At 32.2% G+C, this 23,468-nt stretch overlaps 1 protein-coding gene across 5 annotated transcripts in view; it reads left to right on the top strand.

Moving 5' to 3' along the window:
* Positions 1-2,909: 2,909 nt before the first annotated feature.
* ckd (cracked) overlaps positions 2,910-23,468 on the top strand; it is a 42,505-nt gene continuing 21,946 nt past the window's right edge. Inside the window, exons 1-2 of one of the 5 annotated variants that reach the window (XM_020956802.2) lie at positions 2,910-3,123; positions 3,989-4,157. The gene's annotated coding sequence lies outside the window, so the exon portion shown is untranslated. Of the gene's footprint in view, positions 3,124-3,670; positions 4,158-23,468 lie in introns of all 5 variants that reach the window. The other 4 variants (XM_086829694.1, XM_086829696.1, XM_086829695.1 and 1 more) reach the window with 4 other exon arrangements.

Here is a 23,468-nt window from a genome sequence, read left to right as displayed (position 1 = left end):
ATTTTAATTATGTTAATTAAAAACGAGAAAGGAAGGACGGCGGAGGTGGACACGACGAGACTTAGAATACACTTAAAATGGCCATAAAAAAATTTGCAATCAAAAAAGAGTGTTTTATATATTTGAATGCTATTAGAGTCGACCAAATCCTTGGTGGCTACTAATACAGAGTTTTTTTTCGGATAGGTCTTGAATTTATTTTAACATGTTATTTTGGGAAAGTGAGGTTGAGTAAATGAATAATTAAAATTAATAAATAAAACTATACTAGTAAGCTTCTGAAAGTTAAATAATTTATATATTTCATATATTATTTTTTCATCATATTTATTGTTTTCACTTTGTAATTACTTACTGCTCATAGTTAATTACCGATCAAAGCTCTATAAATCGTCCTATTGTTCCTATATATATATATGTTTATATATAGTCCACTGATTCGTCATATTCCGACTTATCTGCTATTAAAATTACATAGAAGAAAAACTTCATAGTTTCATCCAAATAGCTAGCTCTTAAATTTGTTCCAAAACAAACCTTGCACATGAACATATGATTCTCAACTTGTCTTAACATCCCCGGAATGAAGCGACTGCTGCCGGCCATGTATCAGAAATGTGTTGTGTTACAAAAGTTGCAAGTCATTGCTTATTAGTATTCAAAGTTAGTAACTGGTGATACATACTTACTGGTTATAGATACTTACTGATCATACTTACTTACTGATCATAATTACTTACTCACTGTACAGAGTAACTTACTGCTCAGACTTAATTACTCATCATCGTTAATTACTGATCTTAGCTCTATAAATTGTCCTATTGTTCCTATGTCGCCTGAATATATGTTTAGATATAGTCCACTGATCCGGCATGCTCCGACTTATATACTAGTAAAATTATAAAGAAGATTAACTCAATAGTTTCATCCAAATAGCTTGCTCTTAAAATTGTGTCAAAACAAAACTAGCACATCTATGCATATGATTCTGGTTCTAACATCCCCGGAATGAAGCGACCGCTGCCGGCCATGTATTAGAAATGTGTTGTTACAAAAGTTGCAAGTCATTGCTTATTAGTGTTCAAAGTTATTAACTGATCATACATACTTAGTGGTCATAGATACTTACTGATCATAGTTACTACTGGTCATAGATAATCACTGTTGAGAGTTACTCACTGTTCAAAGTTACTTACTGCTCATAGTTAATTATTGATTATAGTTCTTTATATCGTCCGATTGTTCCTATGACAGCTATATATATCTTTATATATAGTCCACCGATCCGTGTTATCTGCTACTAAAATTATATTAAAGAATAACTCCATAGTTTCATTCAAATAGCTTGCTTTTAAATTTGGTGCAAAACAAATCTCGCACATCCGAGCATATGATTCCCAACTGGTTCTAACATCCCCGGAATGAAGCGACTGCCGCTTGCCATGTATCGAAAATGTGTTGTGTTAAAAAATTGCAAGTCATTGTTTATTAGTGTTCAAAGTAAGTAACTGATTGATTATACATACTTACTGGTGATAGATACTTACCTATCATAGTTACTTACTGGTCATAGATAATCACTGTTCAGAGTTACTTACTGGTCATAGATAATCACTGTTCAGAGTTACTTACTGCTCATAGTTAATAACTGATCATAGTTCTATATATCGTCCGATTGTTCCTATGACAGCTATATATATATATATATATACAAATATATATATAGTCCACCGGTTCGCCATGCTCCGACTTATCTGCTATTAAAATTATATAGAAGAATAACTCCATAGTTTTTTTCAAATAGCTTGCTCTTTAATTTGTTCCAAAACAAATTTCGCACATCCGAGCATATGATTCCCAACTGGTTCAAACATCCCCGGAATGAAGCGACTGCCGCCTGCCATGTATCAGAAATGTGTTGTGTTACAAAAGTTGCAAGTCATTGTTTATTAGTGTTCAAATTAAATAATTACTGATCAGAGTTACTTACTGGTCATAGATACTCACGGTTCAGAGTTAATTACAGCTCATAGTTAATTACTGATCATAGTTCTATATATCGCCCGATTGTTCCTATGACAGCTATATATATATACAAATATATATATAGTCCACCGATTCGTCATGTTCCGACTTATCTGCTATTAAAATTATATAGAAGAATAACTCCATAGTTTTACCCAAATAGCTTGCTTTTAAATTTGGTCCAAAACAAATCTCGCACATCTGTACATATGTTATGATTCCTAACTGGTTCTAACATCCCCGGAATGAAGCGACTGCTGCCTGCCATGTATCAGATATGTGTTGTGTTACAAAAGTTGCAAGTCATTGTTTACTAGTGTTTAAAGTTAGTAAGTGATCATACGGACTTACATAAATATCATAGAAACTTACTGACCATAGTTACTTAATGGTAATAGATACTTATTGATCATTATAAATTACTGATCAAAGTTATGAAAGATAATTACTGATCCTCTACATTTAACAACCGTTTCTCTAGCATATATATAACAAAGGTCATTTTACTATTTCCCAAAACCCTTTGTCTTTGGTTTTCTAAAACTGTTTAATTGAACAAAATTACCCAATGGAAGTGTATGGAATAAGTTGATTATAAATAAACACCACTCAGACCTGCGTCAGACACTCGGCAGATAGAACTAGTTAATCAGTATATTTCGCCCATTTGCCTAGCCATGAACTTACTCACGATGAGCCTCAATTTTCAATGAACCGTGTTGTGTGTGCTCAATGTGCTCGAATCTTAGATCTCTTGGATTTTGAATCTGTGGGAAAGGTGGACCAGAGTGGAACCAGTTGGCACTACTGAACCAGCAAATGAATACACCACAACTGGCGGCGGAGTCTACGTTGCTTGGCTAAACCTACCTCAATGGTAGCTGGCAGCCAGCAGCAAAGCAGCTCTTTGGCTTCGATTGCCAATGCAGCGGATGTATCTTTGTATCTCTCAGATACTGCTACGCTCCTGAGCTGAGCTTGATCCGCGTATAAAACCAATTTGAGCGGCGGCCAGCGAACCAGTTGAGCGCTGACTTTGCAAACGTTTTCACGACCGTCTTCGTCTTCGATCGCGGTTCCAGGCCAAAAACCAAAAACGTACATACTACACTCTAAGAAAAATAGTGGATAATTTTGTGGAGCATTTAGAAAAATATTCTTTACACTTGGGATAAATAATGAAAATGAATTTGACTTACTTTAAAAGTCCTGCAGTTCAATAAACTAAAAGTGCCTGAAACTTAAGGAATCAAAGATTTATTACATTCTCTACTTAAATCAGTTGGAAACTTCATTCAAAAATTTACTTTAAACTCATCAAATCATAAATTAAAACAGTCTTCAAAACAGAGCACAATATAAGGACTTTCAGAAACCAATTTAAGGACGATACTTGTTCCAAGTGTAATCCGTAAGCTAACGAGGCCAACGCCAAATGCATTGGCCAAAAAGCGATACGGCAAACGAAACGGCAGTCAAAACCAAAATAAAATAAAAACACTTTTCATTTCGGGCCTCTGTCTTTTAAGCTTTGCCTTCTTCTTTTCTGTTTTTGCTGTATTTTGTTTGTTTTTTTGTGTTTTAAGTTTTGTGTTTGCTGCCTTTGTTTGGCTGTGTTTGGCTCCGATTTTTTCTGGCTTTTTAGCCGTCAAGTGTTGGCCAGGTCTTTTGGGCCGTTTTATTCGTGCGACGAGCGCCCCAGCGAACGGTTGTTGCTTTGTCTTGGGCTTTGTAACTTTTGTGTATTGTATCTCTGCATCCGACGGATACGCGATTTGAGCCGTGCGCGTGCTGTCTGTGTCTGTGTGTGCGTGTGAAGAAAGAGCCATATTTATATACATATATTTATATATATATATATATATAATAAATATTGTTGCAGCGGCACCGTAATAGCAATAGTTTTCCCAGTGTTTATTACATAAAAGAAATCAACGCAAAAATTATATATTTATATACACAGGCGAGAAAATCTTATGCAAATGCGTTTTTCAACAAAATAATTAAGCGACCGCCTCAAGATTTGGCAAGAAAGTTGGCCAGTTTGCAGTGCTTCAGTGATTTCGCGGATATTTCTTGGATATTTAATGCGGATTTGGATTAACCCAGCTCAGTACAACCTCTAAATCAAGGTAGGCAGCCCCTTACCGATATAAAAATAAAATAAAATGCAAACTGCAAACATGCTTATACAATTCGTGCTCCAAATTCGAGCCGAAATAGAGTCAAGCCACCTTACATAACGATCTGTTGGCCACGCACATAATGATGTATCGCTATCGGCGCCATTAGCATAATTCAATGCCTACCAAAAAATAACACGAAAAATCTGTCACAAATCGGAGCAATTTGCGTAAGCTTTAATGATATCTCCGAGATGCTGGTTTGTTTTGTTTTGTTTTTAGTTTTCTCCCCAATGGGAGATCGTTTAAACTTTGCCATTCAACAATTTAACAAAAACAATGGTGGGGTTAGCCACATGCGCCACATGAATATGCAAAAGAACAAGTAAACAAGTCGCCCAGAGGGGGGGCCACCTGTCAGCCAATTTTCCCAGCCCCTCCACAGAAAAAAAATCAATAAATATTCTTATTTTTTAGGAAACATCAGATATGGAAGGAAATATACTCCTTAAAGCATAAAGTTGTTTAAAGAAACTGCTACTCGAATATTTTAGAAAAAGCCAAAATTATCACAAAATTTGTGCAATACAATCTTTGCCTGATTAAAATCACATGACAAATAACTAAAATTTATGTGAAACTTAGTATGTGTTAATATCGGCATTAATCTTAATAGACATTTATGCATAATTTGTGTGTTATTCATGAAATTAACGAATACAAAATGAAAAATGTTAATAATTTAAAGCCGTCATTTATTTTAATGATACATTAGAATATAATATTTAATGTGGGTGTCAAAACAATCTTGACAAATAAATAAATTACAGAAGGAACATAATGTAACCAAAATGGTGACAAAAGATGAAAGTAAATAAAAGTTCGTATAACTTTGCAGCTGAAAATTGAACACAACTTTGTCAGAAATGCATTAATTTTAATTCAGAAAACTTTCCTATGCTAGTTTTTTTTATACATACTCAATTTAAAAAAAAAATGGTCTCTACTGATGATACAGATCAAGAATATATATGGTTTATAGGTTCGGAAATGACTACTTTACTGAATTTGCAAGCTTCCAACGAAAATTATAAAACAGATGAAAGCATATTTTTTATCAGGAAACTGGAATTCCCAGAATAATCTCCGATACCACTAATTGCCATGCTAAACAATATTTTATGAGATTTTAGTAGAACATTTTGGACGATTTGATAGTTTGACCTTATGTCTAAAATAAACATGTTTATTCTAAGACCACATATATTAGCATTAATTTTATGCGAACAGTTCCATTTTATTTTAATTAGCAAGTTCTGTTTTCGGTTGGTCATTTTGTTAATCCCTGCGATTAGTGTAGGAATGCATGAATTCTTTGGTTAAATCGCTTGAAAAGTAAAGAAAAAACAAGCCAGTGAAGTCACTCGCATTTTCCATTCCAAAAGCTGCCATATGCAATCGATGACTTGGACAAAAATAACTTGTTGCTGGCGATTGTTGTTGCCTGCAGGTTGGTGCTGCTGCTGCTGCTGCTGCTGCTGCAGGTTAAATGCAACAGAAAACAGAAAAAAAGCAGCAACAGCAGCTGAGAGTGGATCGAGATTGAGAGTCACAGCAGCCACCCGCTTGTTGGGGCACTGACAAAAAATATTATTCATGATTAAGTACGAAATATAGAAATTTTAAAGGATTGCGTGAATTTAGTTTTAGAAATTTTTTGTTCAATTCTTTACTGGCTAATGTTGCTTTAATTTATTTCTCTGAAATTTTACTCTGAATTGTATTTATTTTTAAAAAATAAGTGCGTCTTAGAATTTAAATATACCTTCTATCATTTCATTTAATAATTTCTATCTAACTTTTTGGGGTGTTTCCAATATATTTTCATGTTTTCTTAAATATATATATATATATTTTTAAAATAATTTTTAAGGGTTTTTTTTTTTTATAAAATAATCAAAATCTAATTGCATTGAATAGAGATTTAATTTATTTCCTGTGCACCGCCGCATTCTTGGAAAATCTCAGCCTTACCTGTGTGAGCTTGTACCGCAGGGGGCTGTTTTTTATATTTATTTCTTCGCCGCTTTTTTTTTTGTTTTGTGTTGTGCACACCACACACACTAAATGTACATACGTGTGTATGTGCATCTCTGCGTTCAATTGCACATCAGCTTTGCAAAGTATCCGTACCCGCAGCTGTAATTTATTTGCATTGTTTAGCGCTGTACCGTTTTCTTCTCTGGCTGCAAATAAAACTTAAAGCACAACAACAACAAAAAAAGAAGGCGGCGATTTACATAAAATTTATTGCTGCCACATTACAAGCCAGTTAGTTAGTTAATGTTGCCCGCTGGCAACTCTGGCTGCCGTTTAATTGTGTGAAAAGTGTTTAGTGCAGCAACGTGTGTGGATTTGCTCAAGTGCCGGCACATCACGTATACGACACGTGGCGAGCCTTGAACTCGACCAAAAGGGTTTCGCCTCGCATCGCCTCAACTTCAATCCGGTTCGGTTTACATTCGCAATTGAGAAATCAGAAACCAGAATCGATTCACCAACCAATCGCGGGCAAATGCCAATTGAAGTTGCTTCGAGAATATATACTATATATACATTTTTTTTTGGTTATAAAATTGGCATCAAAATCGAGCAAATAAATTATTCAATTTATGTTAAATAATTCTTTTAAATTATGGATTTACCGTTTGCGTCACGGAAAGCTTTTTCAAACTGAGCGATCATAAATTGTTGGCCAAAAGTTTTGCAGAGCAACGGAACTAGTTATGCGACATGAAAATAAATTGAGGTGTGTACGCTGTTAAGATAAATCTAAAATCACGAGATTTTTATTCAAAACAGAAAGGGAAATAAGAAGCAAGTTTTGAACAATACTTTCGCTCTCTTGGAATATCGAGAACATTGATTATATGATATTAAATTACTTAGAAAGAGATCTGAAAACCACTTTATATTTTATTACCTTGTTTTGTAAATTTACGAGAAGTAAGGTTTCGATTTGGGAATCTCCAAATAAAAGTCAATTCATGTTATAAAACTGGAACTGGTTATGAATAAAATAATTAAGTAAAATGAATAATTTGTAAATTAAGATAAATCAAATTATTCTCCAAGCAATGAATTAAGTTTCTTAGTTTAAATATAGTTTCAATTAATAAAAAGTTTAATTAACAGCCTTACTAGTTTGTTAATTGGTTTTATCTTGAATACCTCTTTTAATTTTTCCAATAAATCAGTTTAAGTCTCACACAGCAAAAACCCCCCAAGAATCAATGTCAATAAAAGGCTCTCCTCTATGTTTAACCGAATAACAAAGTTGATCTCAATATCACACCTCCTCTAGTAGTGACTCGCGAACAAGTCCAACAAGTTTGCAGCTTAAGTTTTAATTCAAGATTTCAAAACAAAATAAATGTGTATAAACATATATAGAAAAAAAATAATGTCTTGGTGGTATTTCCGTGCAACATCTAATGGTTTATTTCGTTGGCTAGTTTTGTCTTCAGTTTCCATGGGATGCAGGCCTAATCCCTCATCAAAGACATCAAAGCCACGGGGCGAATTCGCACTACAAATTGGATGAGTTTGCGATCTTTTGAGGGTTGTTTCTTGTGATCTCAGGGCAACAGCTTCAATGAGATGTTACCGTGGCGAATCTAAAAATACTCGCATCTCTCACACTGGATATATAGGTATATTCAGTCAGATAACTGGAATATTTCAACGGCATCATCCTCTGGTGTTGATGATGGCTGTGTTGCCCTTGTAACGATTGTTATTTCTGCTTAAGCACAAATGCCGATATGTTAATGACGGATGGACATCGGTCTGGGTCTGGGTCTTGGTCTGGGGATCGAAAGATACCCGAAAATATATTATATATCAGTAGCTGATCGGCCTTTTGTTGCTGTTGTCAGGCATTGTCGGACATTCGGACATTTGCTGATGGCATTTAAATCACTGAATCGGCTTTCTGTGATCGATCGATTGGTCGATCGGTGGTACCTCCGCGCCGCTTTTAATGGAATTTTAATTAATTATTAGTTTCACAGCGACCTTTAAAGGTTACTTTTCAGATTTTCACTTCCCCAAAAAGCCTGATTTTTCGGTGTTAACAATGGGATTTTATTAATTGTGATCAACAGCTTAATTTATCTTCGTAGCTCACACGGGAAAACCTTCACTGTTTAATTAATTGCTTAAAAAAATGTAATTGCAAGCAGTCACTATTAAAATATTGATTTTTAAGCCAAATAATTAAGCTGCGAGTGAATAAAAATTGTTATTAATTGGTTTATATTTTCCCGCTGTCAAACAAGTTGTTGTCGCCTAACTTTCTTTGAGCTTGAGCAGTGAAAATTACATTTTCTTTCCGTTACCAAGTCCAAGCCGTGTTTCCTCTTTTATAGATCAATAAATTCATTATTCATTGGCTTGAACGGTTTCGATTCGGTGTGAATCGAGAAAAATAAACCATAAAAATATGGTTTCAAGCTGTCAAGCGATTTTATTACCTAATTTAATTATTATGTCAGATATAGATATCAATTGGATTAAAATGTTATATGTTTTGGGTATTGAAATAATCGCATCATTAATGGTGCCTGTCGGTATCAGCTATAAACATTGTTTTGTACTTTTTGTATTAAACATTTAAATTGAATAAATTATAGGTTTATTAACTTCAAGTTTATATTAGAACTCTCATTCTACGGGTAGTAAGTATAAGCTTACCGAAGTTTGCTTCTTTTCTTTCATTTGCTTCATTTTATGACTTAGTTTAGGGAAGTTTTTAGTCGTTTCCTTTAACTGTGAAGTTTATAGTTATCGTAAAATGTGTGATTTTTCATTAAGTTTTGTATTTCTTTTGTTCATAATTTTAATATCTTCCTTTTCATGAATATGAGGAGACCTCTTTTGTTTTCAGTTTATGCATCAAATAATTTTAATAACTTCATATTCATACATGTTGACCACTTTACTGCCATCTACAATTTGCTTAAATTTTGTTTTTACCAATTTATGTTAAATCTTGTGGGCTTTGGTGTAGCTGTTTCGTTTTAAATTTGCTTTGATCACTTCGTTTTAGTACAAGTCCGAGTTTGAGCCGGTTTTTTTCTGACTCGTTGTATATATATTTATTTATTTTTTTTTTTAGTTTTTGTTGATTTGCTGCTAGGTGTGTGTGAGTATATTTTAGCGATATTGATTTTTCGCATTAAGCGCATTTCTGCGTACCGAATTTTCAAGGCCAATAATCGTCTTGCTATTGGGGGACGGGGCGGAAGTTAGGGGAGGGACTTGGCCACTTGGGATGCGGTTTTCAGGGGATGCTGGTCAAGCTGGTATCAGGCTAACGAGTTTTTCACTTGGCCAAGCCAGCTCAATTAAACGGTTTCCATTTTTATGCATTCCTATAGTAATGGAGTTTAGGAGGGTGTATTTGAATTGGGATTAATGATAGTCAAATTAAAAGGAAGCATTGGAAAAGAAATATCTTTTAATTGAACTAAGTATAAATATTTTCTAAGAATTTACTTTAAAATGTATAAAACAAGGATTTTAAATCTATTAGTTATGAAAAGTATTTTCGTACTATTTCCTTAATTGCTTTCTAATTATATTAATATATATTTAAATAAACAAAATTATCAACTCAGGGGCTCATATTTATTTCATATATCTTTAAATCAAAACCCATGACCATTCACAGGGCATCTCATAGTCGAAACCAAATCGGTTTTACCGTTATTTCATGTTTGTTTTGGTTTTTGCGGACTTTTCGCGTAAAAAATGTGTGCAAATGTCCAAGTTTGAAGTGTCAACGCTGTCGGCCTAATCAATTTGGCTGCTAACCGCTACTTGGGAGTCGGATGAGATGATTAGGCCATGTTTGCCGCCTGAGCTGGGTTATGTAAGTGCGCGCCATCCGATCCGATCCGATCCGTTGAGATCCGATATGGCGGGGCGGGGCGGGGCGGTGGCGCTGGCGGTGGCAATAAGCCATCTCGGTCTTAGCTCAGGTGTCGTCATCGTCATCGCTCTTCACAGCGTTTCACAGCGTTTCAACATATTTCTGCCTGCTTTTTCTTTAGTTTTTGTTGCTGTTTTTATTTTTTGTTTTTATTATTTTCCACCCATTGTCGTGGTTGTTGTTGTTGTTGTTTCTACTGCTGCCGCTGAGCGGCAGTTCCGCCAATTAGCGACGCTTCCGCTGCCTGCACACTCACTTACACACACACACACACACACACACACACATATGTGAAATAATTTTCTCGGCTTTTCCTTTTTTTCACTTTTATTTTTTGTCTATACATTCATCTTACTTTGTTGCAGCAGCAAAACAAAACAACAATTTCACAAATAAATTTTAAATTAGCTCCCCGAACTTGTTAACTTTTTTCAGGGAGATCCGGTAAAAGTGTTTCTTAAGATAAATTCTTTTTCAAATCATAAGAATCAATTTCCTGTAAAACAAAAGCCTCTTAATTATTGTTATCTGTGTTTTGTTTGGTAAACATTTGTTTGCTTTCCAGATAATACCAAAAAGTTTAATTATTGGTATTTCGTTATCTTTATTTGTTGATAAATATGATCATAATCAGCGCAGGAAATTAAAGAGCTTGTTTATTACTTTCCATTCTTACTGGTAGCAATTTTTAATTTTAGTGCAAATAGTTTACCCTTAAAATACCTTTTAAAAAGAAACAACATTATCTTTAACTTTAAAAGGTGATTTTTGCTTAATCTACTTTCCATTTTCTTTGAAAAATCAAATAAGACTTATATTAAACCATAAAAGCAATTCAACTAAATTATTCAAGCCAAGGCCTTTTCTGGATACGACCTCAAACCCAGTTTCCCTCCGACTTCCGTTATTTCACAAGTTAATAATGTAAACTATGATCATTAAAATTAAATACCAAATTGGAAATAAGATGTAAAACATGGCCCTTTTAAAATACACTTAAAATTAAAATCATGTCAAGGGCATTTCTCGATTCGCCTTTCTTTTTCCTTTATTTCCCGTTGTTTCATCCAAGCAAATGAAATGAATTATAATTTGGTGGAAAATTTGCATAAATTTACAGAGCCACCGAAAAAAAAACAGTCATAAAACATTGCGCCTTCGGTTACGCGTCAGAAATTAACAAATTAGTGCGATGTTTCGCAAGGCAACGCCAACAAACTTCCGAATTAGCCGCAAACCCAATCAGCAAAAACCCGCTGGAAAATAAAAACAATGCCCGAACCGAACATAAAATGTAAAATGAGACTTTCAAAATGTGTTTTTGTTTTTTTTTTGCTGTTTTCTGTATTTATTATTTTTTGTTTAAATTTAATGCCGCACATGCTCGTGGCATGCAGATGGCCCAAAGACAAGCTCGGAATGTTTTGTACTTGCAGCTTGGCTTAGGAATCCGGCCAAGAGAGTCAAGCAGCCGCAGCCAATTGATGGACCATGCCAGATGGGCTCTTCTCCGGGGACCATAATATACATATATGTATATATAAATGTATATATGTTTATATAGATGGTCTCTGGTCTGCAGGCCATGTGGGCTTCTCACGCTTGTCAGAAAATGTCAAAAGTGACAATGCAATGGATAGTAAGGGGATGCCCCTCAGTGGGGCTTCATCTAACAGTTGGGAGTTCAACATTAATGATCTAGGTGAATGAGAATAAAAATTACTAATTAAAAGTAATAAAAATGTATTTAATTTGATTATTTACGGATATTCTATCTCAATAATTGTTAAGACTTGATATTCATCTTGTAATAAAGTATTACAAATCAATCATTTGAACTTCCGCAATAATACTGCCCTAAATTTCTCTGACAACTTTATTATAATTACCCATAAAAAATCAATTGAAATTTAATATTAAAAAAAAAAAAAACTATAAAAACGTGACTTGAATACAAATGAACTATTATCTAATTACTCAACTTAGCCCGAAACGAACATGTGTGAAATCCGTTAAAATCAATTACCATTTGGCCAAAAGCCTCTTAAGGATTTTGTAGGCGTCGAACGATGCTGCTTGAGTGTTTTCCCATTAGCTTAAAAAAACCAAAACAAAAAAGCAACTCAAAGTATGTTTGAGCCCACTTTTGCGGAAACAGTCGACAGAGTTTTTTTTGAGGGGTTTTCCAAAGGGGCTTCGAGAGGAGTTTCAAAAAGGGGCTTACAGAGGGGCTTTCGACCAATTGTCACAGGCGCCATGGTCACTCCGAAAAACGGTGAAAGACAAGCTGACCAAATGGACAGGGTTCGGGGCAATTCAATGGACTCGGAGACAGCCGAATGGCTGCTGTGTCATCTCGCAGGCGCCTCTTTGTTCAGTTCCTCAGCCATTCACAGTCCCAGTCGGAGTCGGAGTTGCAGTCCTCCTCCTTCCCCCCTGATCCATGCAGTTTTTACCAGTTTTGCGTGAAGATGACTTTTTGCCTTGCCTGGCACACCGTTGATGACCTTTTACGTCGCCTTAAGACTGCCTTCACTTCATCACGGACTTGGCTCGAGAGAAGACCAGCGAAATAAAAGACGAAGAAATATTTGCATATCATTCATTTTTGTGGCACCGCGCAGAAGACCGGATTAGGGATGGACACATTTACAAATATGCAGAAATTTAATACTGGAGGGTTTTATACTTTGAGTCAGAAGATTGAAATGCTGTTAAGGAGTCATTTCCGACTATTAAAACCAAATCCATCAGGGCATGTCCGGTGAAAATAAAAATTCTCAAAATTTTTCCTAATTTTTGAAAATGTAATAAGGGGTTACATTGAATTGAATTGATTATAACTAGATCGTTTTCCATTTTATTCCATTGGAAACTGTTCTGATTCAAAACTGCACGGATAAATAAACTTTTGCTTCCCTAAGTAAGTTTTTACTCCTTTTTTAAATCTATAAATATTTATGTTATTTTTTTTGATATTTATAAATGGTAAATATCTTGTAATGTTCGATGTAAAATCATATTTTATACTGCATTCCTTAAGTTGTCACATCTCTGATGCGACTTTCGGAGCCAAGTCTTCTCTCTTCCAATCTCTTGGCGCCAGCAAATTGTGCGGGAGGCCAGGCCAGGTCGAGATAAAAACAATTTACGATTATTTCGTCTGGGATGTGGCTGTGCCATGGCCTTTCCTGCAATCGACATCATCTACGCATCCAGCGGCAATAAATTGCAGTGAAATGTCAAGGATTTAGTGAAAGAGGGAGTGGATTAATCAAGGGAATCGCCAATCCAATTCCCCTCCATAAAAGCCTTCCAGACGGGTTGACAATTTAATTGGGTCTGCAAGGCCGAACATGGCCTTCTTTCACTCACAAAAAAAAAAAATAAAAAATAATATAAAACAATCAGCCGTAAAAATGCCGAAAAATAAATCATTCAATTCAATTCAATACAATTCAATTCGGAAGAAAGAAGCGGAGACCGCTAAACGAGTTTGCATAAATAAGTATATTCTTTTAGCTGATTGGATCTGCCATTGACTGATTGTCTTTTAATGGCGTTTAAAGCATTCCAACTACCTTTCCTCCCTCGCCGTCTTCCGCTAATTTGACAGAGTGTGATTGATGTGAAATACTCAGGCATTATAGGTATTATGAAATATGTTTTCAATAATTTGTTTTGCGGTGGGCGATTAGTCAGCATAAGGTATAGAAGAGAATTTTGAATGGCAGCAAAGTGGGTCACTGGCAAAGTAATGCCATATCCTGTTACGCCAGAGATACAATGGTTTGAATAGGTACGAAATTTTTGGCAGAAAATAAAATAATATTAAGTAATGACCCCATTGGCTACTGTACCAGATGTGGGCTAGACATATTTGGAGTGGTTTCCCGCTCGTGTCTGCCACATGTCGAAGAAAATCAATTAACACAAGATGGGCGCTCCAGAGCATCCGGCTGGCAATAATGATGATGCCACAGATGATGAGTCAACCCAAAAATTCAAAATTCAAAATCTTTTCAATGTGGGTTCGGCATGTAAATTGCGTCTAAGTCTTGCCTGTCTTGTCTCGTTTGTTTTCTTATTGTAATTATTAATGAGTTGTAAGCCAGCCCACTGTCACCTGTGAATGAAGGAAGGCGGAAATTTCTAGTAGTCATATTAAGTGATCAGAGTTTTGTTATTATATTTTAAATATTTTAACTAAGCCATTAAAAATTAAGCTAAGTTTGTATAGCATACCAAACTGCAATTCGATCATTCTGCCGCAACCCCTTCCCTTCCTTTTTTTCGTCCACAGAAATCCAGATCGACGCAGTTTTTTATGCTGAGCAAGAATATATATGGTTTATAGGGTCGGAAATGACTCCATCGATGTGTTTTAAGCTTCTGACTGAAATGAGATTACCATGTTTTGGGTATAAAAAAAATGGGAACAGATATTCCGAAGTCCAAATAAGAATACTCTTGTGTTGATTAGAAATTTGGTGTTCTTTCCGTATTATTCTATTGTTCATTATTTTATTAAATTATAGTATTTTGTAATGCAGAATTATTTTCTAGATAAATTCGAATTCGAAATTTGTCAATTTTCGCAAATTTTAATGAAATTTTTTTCAAATTTTGGCCAAAATATGAAAAAACGATAAGGGGTTACATCATTAAAATTTGCGAAAATTGGCAAAAAATTGAAAATTTTAACATGTTAAACTAAGTATGCAGATTTGTTAAGCTTATAAAAACTAGCACAGATCAGCTTTCCAAATTGAATTTAATGCATTTTTGACATAGTTATGAATTTTTTAGAATTTGATTTGTCGGAAAATTTGGCATATTTAAGAATATCAATAAAAAACCATTCAAATTATATCGGTTTTTGGTTCGAATTTATCTAGAAAATAATTCTGCATTACAAAATACTATAATTTAATAAAATAATGAACAATAGAATAATACGGAAAGGACACCAAATTTATAATCAACACAAGAGTATTCTTATTTGGACTTCGGAATATCTGTTCCCATTTTTTTTCTACCCAAAACATGGTAATCTCATTTCAGTCAGAAGCTTAAAACACATCGATGGAGTCATTTCCGACCCTATAAACCATATATATTCTTGCTCAGCATAAAAAACTGCGTCGATCTAGATTACTCCGGACGAAAAAATTTTTTTTCAAATTTTGGCCAAAATATGAAAAAACGATAAGGGGTTACATCATTAAAATTTGCGAAAATTGGCAAAAAATTGAAAATTTTAACATGTTAAACAAAGTATGCAGATTTGTTAAGCTTATAAAAACTAACACAGATCAGCTTTCCAAATTGAATTTAATGCATTTTTGACATAGTTATGAATTTTTTAGAATTTGATTTGTCGGAAAATTTGGCATATTTAAGAATATCAATAAAAAACCATTCAAATTATATCGGTTTTTGGTTCGAATTTATCTAGAAAATAATTCTGCATTACAAAATACTATAATTTAATAAAATAATGAACAATAGAATAATACGGAAAGGACACCAAATTTATAATCAACACAAGAGTATTCTTATTTGGACTTCGGAATATCTGTTCCCATTTTTTTTATACCCAAAATATGGTAATCTCATTTCAGTCAGAAGCTTAAAACACATCGAAGGAGTCATTTCCGACCCTATAAACCATATATATTCTTGCTCAGCATAAAAAACTGCGTCGATCTAGATTACTCCGGACGAAAAAAAATGTTTTCAAATTTTGGCCAAAATATGAAAAAACGATAAGGGGTTACATCATTAAAATTTGCGAAAATTGGCAAAAAAATTGAAAATTTTAACATGTTAAACTAAGTATGCAGATTTGTTAAGCTTATAAAAACTAGCACATATCAGCTTTCCAAATTGAATTTAATGCATTTTTGACATAGTTATGAATTTTTTAGGATTTGATTTGTCGGAAAATTTGGCATATTTAAGAATATCAATAAAAAACCTTTCAAATTATATCGGTTTTTGGTTCGAATTTATCTAGAAAATAATTCTGCATTACAAAATACTATAATTTAATAAAATAATGAACAATAGAATAATACGGAAAGGACACCAAATTTATAATCAACACAAGAGTATTCTTATTTGGACTTCGGAATATCTGTTCCCATTTTTTTTATACCCAAAATATGGTAATCTCATTTCAGTCAGAAGCTTAAAACACATCGAAGGAGTCATTTCCGACCCTATAAACCATATATATTCTTGCTCAGCATAAAAAACTGCGTCGATCTAGATTACTCCGGACGAAAAAAATTTTTTTCAAATTTTGGCCAAAATATGAAAAAACGATAAGGGGTTACATCATTAAAATTTGCGAAAATTGTCAAAAAATTGAAAATTTTAACATGTTAAACTAAGTATGCAGATTTGTTAAGCTTATAAAAACTAGCACAGATCAGCTTTCCAAATTGAATTTAATGCATTTTTGACATAGTTATGAATTTTTTAGAATTTGATTAGTCGGAAAATTTGGCATATTTAAGAATATCAATAAAAAACCATTCAAATTATATCGGTTTTTGGTTCGAATTTATCTAGAAAATAATTCTGCATTACAAAATACTATAATTTAATAAAATAATGAACAATAGAATAATACGGAAAGGACACCAAATTTATAATCAACACAAGAGTATTCTTATTTGGACTTCGGAATATCTGTTCCCATTTTTTGTATACCCAAAATATGGTAATCTCATTTCAGTCAGAAGCTTAAAACACATCGAAGGAGTCATTTCCGACCCTATAAACCATATATATTCTTGCTCAGCATAAAAAACTGCGTCGATCTAGATTACTCTGGACGAAAAAAATTTTTTTCAAATTTTGGCCAAAATATGAAAAAACGATAAGGGGTTACATCATTAAAATTTGCGAAAATTGTCAAAAAATTGAAAATTTTAACATGTTAAACTAAGTATGCAGATTTGTTAAGCTTATAAAAACTAGCACAGATCAGCTTTCCAAATTGAATTTAATGCATTTTTGACATAGTTATGAATTTTTTAGAATTTGATTTGTCGGAAAAATTGTCATATTTAAGAATATCAATAAAAAACCATTCAAATTATATCGGTTTTTGGTTCGAATTTATCTAGAAAATAATTCTGCATTACAAAATACTATAATTTAATAAAATAATGAACAATAGAATAATACGGAAAGGACACCAAATTTATAATCAACACAAGAGTATTCTTATTTGGACTTCGGAATATCTGTTCCCATTTTTTTTATACCCAAAATATGGTAATCTCATTTCAGTCAGAAGCTTAAAACACATCGAAGGAGTCATTTCCGACCCTATAAACCATATATATTCTTGCTCAGCATAAAAAACTGCGTCGATCTAGATTACTCCGGACGAAAAAATTTTTTTTCAAATTTTGGCCAAAATATGAAAAAACGATAAGGGGTTACATCATTAAAATTTGCGAAAATTGTCAAAAAATTGAAATTTTAACATGTTAAACTAAGTATGCAGATTTGTTAAGCTTATAAAAACTAGCACAGATCAGCTTTCCAAATTGAATTTAATGCATTTTTGACATAGTTATGAATTTTTTAGAATTTGATTTGTCGGAAAATTTGGCATATTTAAGAATATCAATAAAAAACCATTCAAATTATATCGGTTTTTGGTTCGAATTTATCTAGAAAATAATTCTGCATTACAAAATACTATAATTTAATAAAATAATGAACAATAGAATAATACGGAAAGGACACCAAATTTATAATCAACACAAGAGTATTCTTATTTGGACTTCGGAATATCTGTTCCCATTTTTTTAATACCCAAAATATGGTAATCTCATTTCAGTCAGAAGCTTAAAACACATCGAAGGAGTCATTTCCGACCCTATAAACCATATATATTCTTGCTCAGCATAAAAAACTGCGTCGATCTAGATTACTCCGGACGAAAAAAAATGTTTTCAAATTTTGGCCAAAATATGAAAAAACGATAAGGGGTTACATCATTAAAATTTGCGAAAATTGGCAAAAAATTGAAAATTTTAACATGTTAAACTAAGTATGCAGATTTGTTAAGCTTATAAAAACTAGCACAGATCAGCTTTCCAAATTGAATTTAATGCATTTTTGACATAGTTATGAATTTTTTAGAATTTTATTAGTCGGAAAATTTGGCATATTTAAGAATATCAATAAAAAACCTTTCAAATTATATCGGTTTTTGGTTCGAATTTATCTAGAAAATAATTCTGCATTACAAAATACTATAATTTAATAAAATAATGAACAATAGAATAATACGGAAAGGACACCAAATTTATAATCAACACAAGAGTATTCTTATTTGGACTTCGGAATATCTGTTCCCATTTTTTTTATACCCAAAATATGGTAATCTCATTTCAGTCAGAAGCTTAAAACACATCGAAGGAGTCATTTCCGACCCTATAAACCATATATATTCTTGCTCAGCATAAAAAACTGCGTCGATCTAGATTACTCCGGACGAAAAAAATTTTTTTCAAATTTTGGCCAAAATATGAAAAAACGATAAGGGGTTACATCATTAAAATTTGCGAAAATTGGCAAAAAATTGAACATTTTAACATGTTAAACTAAGTATGCAGATTTGTTAAGCTTATAAAAACTAGCACAGATCAGCTTTCCAAATTGAATTTAATGCATTTTTGACATAGTTATGAATTTTTTAGAATTTGATTTGTCGGAAAATTTGGCATATTTAAGAATATCAATAAAAAACCATTCAAATTATATCGGTTTTTGGTTCGAATTTATCTAGAAAATAATTCTGCATTACAAAATACTATAATTTAATAAAATAATGAACAATAGAATAATACGGAAAGGACACCAAATTTATAATCAACACAAGAGTATTCTTATTTGGACTTCGGAATATCTGTTCCCATTTTTTTTATACCCAAAATATGGTAATCTCATTTCAGTCAGAAGCTTAAAACACATCGAAGGAGTCATTTCCGACCCTATAAACCATATATATTCTTGCTCAGCATAAAAAACTGCGTCGATCTAGATTACTCCGGACGAAAAAAAATTTTTTCAAATTTTGGCCAAAATATGAAAAAACGATAAGGGGTTACATCATTAAAATTTGCGAAAATTGGCAAAAAATTGAAAATTTTAACATGTTAAACTAAGTATGCAGATTTGTTAAGCTTATAAAAACTAGCACAGATCAGCTTTCCAAATTGAATTTAATGCATTTTTGACATAGTTATGAATTTTTTAGAATTTGATTTGTCGGAAAATTTGGCATATTTAAGAATATCAATAAAAAACCATTCAAATTATATCGGTTTTTGGTTCGAATTTATCTAGAAAATAATTCTGCATTACAAAATACTATAATTTAATAAAATAATGAACAATAGAATAATACGGAAAGGACACCAAATTTATAATCAACACAAGAGTATTCTTATTTGGACTTCGGAATATCTGTTCCCATTTTTTTTATACCCAAAATATGGTAATCTCATTTCAGTCAGAAGCTTAAAACACATCGAAGGAGTCATTTCCGACCCTATAAACCATATATATTCTTGCTCAGCATAAAAAACTGCGTCGATCTAGATTACTCCGGACGAAAAAAAATTTTTTCAAATTTTGGCCAAAATATGAAAAAACGATAAGGGGTTACATCATTAAAATTTGCGAAAATTGGCAAAAAATTGAAAATTTTAACATGTTAAACTAAGTATGCAGATTTGTTAAGCTTATAAAAACTAGCACAGATCAGCTTTCCAAATTGAATTTAATGCATTTTTGACATAGTTATGAATTTTTTAGAATTTGATTTGTCGGAAAATTTGGCATATTTAAGAATATCAATAAAAAACCATTCAAATTATATCGGTTTTTGGTTCGAATTTATCTAGAAAATAATTCTGCATTACAAAATACTATAATTTAATAAAATAATGAACAATAGAATAATACGGAAAGGACACCAAATTTATAAATTTATGCTCAGCATAAAAAACTGCGTCGATCTAGATTACTCCGGACGAAAAAAAATGTTTTCAAATTTTGGCCAAAATATGAAAAAACGATAAGGGGTTACATCATTAAAATTTGCGAAAATTGGCAAAAAATTGAAAATTTTAACATGTTAAACTAAGTATGCAGATTTGTTAAGCTTATAAAAACTAGCACAGATCAGCTTTCCAAATTGAATTTAATGCATTTTTGACATAGTTATGAATTTTTTAGAATTTGATTAGTCGGAAAATTTGGCATATTTAAGAATATCAATAAAAAACCTTTCAAATTATATCGGTTTTTGGTTCGAATTTATCTAGAAAATAATTCTGCATTACAAAATACTATAATTTAATAAAATAATGAACAATAGAATAATACGGAAAGGACACCAAATTTATAATCAACACAAGAGTATTCTTATTTGGACTTCGGAATATCTGTTCCCATTTTTTTTATACCCAAAATATGGTAATCTCATTTCAGTCAGAAGCTTAAAACACATCGAAGGAGTCATTTCCGACCCTATAAACCATATATATTCTTGCTCAGCATAAAAAACTGCGTCGATCTAGATTACTCCGGACGAAAAAAATTTTTTTCAAATTTTGGCCAAAATATGAAAAAACGATAAGGGGTTACATCATTAAAATTTGCGAAAATTGGCAAAAAATTGAACATTTTAACATGTTAAACTAAGTATGCAGATTTGTTAAGCTTATAAAAACTAGCACAGATCAGCTTTCCAAATTGAATTTAATGCATTTTTGACATAGTTATGAATTTTTTAGAATTTGATTTGTCGGAAAATTTGGCATATTTAAGAATATCAATAAAAAACCATTCAAATTATATCGGTTTTTGGTTCGAATTTATCTAGAAAATAATTCTGCATTACAAAATACTATAATTTAATAAAATAATGAACAATAGAATAATACGGAAAGGACACCAAATTTATAATCAACACAAGAGTATTCTTATTTGGACTTCGGAATATCTGTTCCCATTTTTTTTATACCCAAAATATGGTAATCTCATTTCAGTCAGAAGCTTAAAACACATCGAAGGAGTCATTTCCGACCCTATAAACCATATATATTCTTGCTCAGCATAAAAAACTGCGTCGATCTAGATTACTCCGGACGAAAAAAAATGTTTTCAAATTTTGGCCAAAATATGAAAAAACGATAAGGGGTTACATCATTAAAATTTGCGAAAATTGGCAAAAAATTGAAAATTTTAACATGTTAAACTAAGTATGCAGATTTGTTAAGCTTATAAAAACTAGCACAGATCAGCTTTCCAAATTGAATTTAATGCATTTTTGACATAGTTATGAATTTTTTAGAATTTGATTTGTCGGAAAATTTGGCATATTTAAGAATATCAATAAAAAACCATTCAAATTATATCGGTTTTTGGTTCGAATTTATCTAGAAAATAATTCTGCATTACAAAATACTATAATTTAATAAAATAATGAACAATAGAATAATACGGAAAGGACACCAAATTTATAATCAACACAAGAGTATTCTTATTTGGACTTCGGAATATCTGTTCCCATTTTTTTTATACCCAAAATATGGTAATCTCATTTCAGTCAGAAGCTTAAAACACATCGATGGAGTCATTTCCGACCCTATAAACCATATATATTCTTGCTCAGCATAAAAAACTGCGTCGATCTAGATTACTCCGGACGAAAAACAATTTTTTCAAATTTTGGCCAAAATATGAAAAAACGATAAGGGGTTACATCATTAAAATTTGCGAAAATTGGCAAAAAATTGAAAATTTTAACATGTTAAACTAAGTATGCAGATTTGTTAAGCTTATAAAAACTAGCACAGATCAGCTTTCCAAATTGAATTTAATGCATTTTTGACATAGTTATGAATTTTTTAGAATTTGATTTGTCGGAAAATTTGGCATATTTAAGAATATCAATAAAAAACCATTCAAATTATATCCGTTTTTGGTTCGAATTTATCTAGAAAATAATTCTGCATTACAAAATACTATAATTTAATAAAATAATGAACAATAGAATAATACGGAAAGGACACCAAATTTATAATCAACACAAGAGTATTCTTATTTGGACTTCGGAATATCTGTTCCCATTTTTTTCATACCCAAAATATGGTAATCTCATTTCAGTCAGAAGCTTAAAACACATCGATGGAGTCATTTCCGACCCTATAAACCATATATATTCTTGCTCAGCATAAAAAACTGCGTCGATCTAGATTACTCCGGACGAAAAAAATTTTTTTCAAATTTTGGCCAAAATATGAAAAAACGATAAGGGGTTACATCATTAAAATTTGCGAAAATTGGCAAAAAATTGAAAATTTTAACATGTTAAACTAAGTATGCAGATTTGTTAAGCTTATAAAAACTAGCACAGATCAGCTTTCCAAATTGAATTTAATGCATTTTTGACATAGTTATGAATTTTTTAGAATTTGATTTGTCGGAAAATTTGGCATATTTAAGAATATCAATAAAAAACCATTCAAATTATATCGGTTTTTGGTTCGAATTTATCTAGAAAATAATTCTGCATTACAAAATACTATAATTTAATAAAATAATGAACAATAGAATAATACGGAAAGGACACCAAATTTATAATCAACACAAGAGTATTCTTATTTGGACTTCGGAATATCTGTTCCCATTTTTTTTAGTACCCAAAATATGGTAATCTCATTTCAGTCAGAAGCTTAAAACACATCGATGGAGTCATTTCCGACCCTATAAACCATATATATTCTTGCTCAGCATAAAAAACTGCGTCGATCTAGATTACTCCGGACGAAAAAAAATTTTTTCAAATTTTGGCCAAAATATGAAAAAACGATAAGGGGTTACATCATTAAAATTTGCGAAAATTGGCAAAAAATTGAAAATTTTAACATGTTAAACTAAGTATGCAGATTTGTTAAGCTTATAAAAACTAGCACAGATCAGCTTTCCAAATTGAATTTAATGCATTTTTGACATAGTTATGAATTTTTTAGAATTTGATTTGTCGGAAAATTTGGCATATTTAAGAATATCAATAAAAAACCATTCAAATTATATCGGTTTTTGGTTAGAATTTATCTAGAAAATAATTCTGCATTACAAAATACTATAATTTAATAAAATAATGAACAATAGAATAATACGGAAAGAACACCAAATTTCTAATCAACGCAAGAGTATTCTTATTTGGACTTCGGAATATCTGTTCCCATTTTTTTCTACCCAAAACATGGTAATCTCATTTC

This window comes from Drosophila serrata, unplaced genomic scaffold, assembly GCF_035046125.1.
Source record: "Drosophila serrata isolate PLE 108 unplaced genomic scaffold, ASM3504612v1 contig_217, whole genome shotgun sequence".
In the NCBI taxonomy this organism is placed as follows: Eukaryota; Metazoa; Arthropoda; class Insecta; order Diptera; family Drosophilidae; genus Drosophila; species Drosophila serrata.
Note: the sequence above shows the minus strand (reverse complement) of the source record. Positions and strands in the feature narration are given on the sequence as shown.